Raw genomic sequence first — 885 nt, forward strand, 5'->3', positions numbered from 1 at the left:
CGGGAGGACCGCGCCGCTTCTGGGCCGTGCGCGCCCGCCGGGGTTTTACCCGCGGTGGCGCCGGTGGGAAGGAGCCGCGGGAGCCGCCCAGGGTCCCGCTCCTCTCGATGGCGGCGGGGGCCGCTCAGGCCGCGCCCCGGGGGAGCTCGCGCTGCCGCCGCTCCTAATCCCGCGCTCCCATTGGCCGCCGCTCCCGCGCGCGCCGGCCCCGCCCCTGCCCCGGCGCCGCCATCTTCTCCGCGCGCGTCACGTGACGCGGGGCCGCCGCCATTTTGTCTCGCCGGGCTCCGCGCAGGCGCAGAGCGGCTCTTGAGGCTGCCCTGGGCGCCGCCATTGTGCCAGTGCCCTCCCAGTGCTCCCAGTAACCCCCCAGTGCCCTCCCAGTGCTCCCAGTAACCCCCAGTGCCCTCCCAGTGCTCCCAGTAACCCCCAGTGCCCTCCCAGTGCTCCCAGTAACCCTCTGGGATCACCCCAGTAACCCTCTGGGATCACCCCAGTGCTCCCAGTAACCCCCCAGTGCCCTCCCAGTGCTCCCAGTAACCCCCAGTGCCCTCCCAGTGCTCCCAGTAACCCTCTGGGATCACCCCAGTGCTCCCAGTAACCCCCCAGTGCCCTCCCAGTGCTCCCAGTAACCCCCCAGTGCCACCCCAGTGCTCCCAGTAACCCCCCAGTGCCCTCCCAGTGCTCCCAGTAACCCCCAGTGCCCTCCCAGTGCTCCCAGTAACCCTCTGGGATCACCCCAGTGCTCCCAGTAACCCCCAGTGTCACCCCAATGCTTCCAGTAAACTCCCAGTGTCACCCCAGTGCTCCCAGTAACCCTCTGGGATCACCCCAGTGCTCCCAGTAGCCCCCAGTGTCACCCCAATGCTTCCAGTAAACTCCCAG

This window comes from Poecile atricapillus, assembly GCF_030490865.1.
Source record: "Poecile atricapillus isolate bPoeAtr1 chromosome 36 unlocalized genomic scaffold, bPoeAtr1.hap1 SUPER_36_unloc_4, whole genome shotgun sequence".
Taxonomy (NCBI): Eukaryota; Metazoa; Chordata; class Aves; order Passeriformes; family Paridae; genus Poecile; species Poecile atricapillus.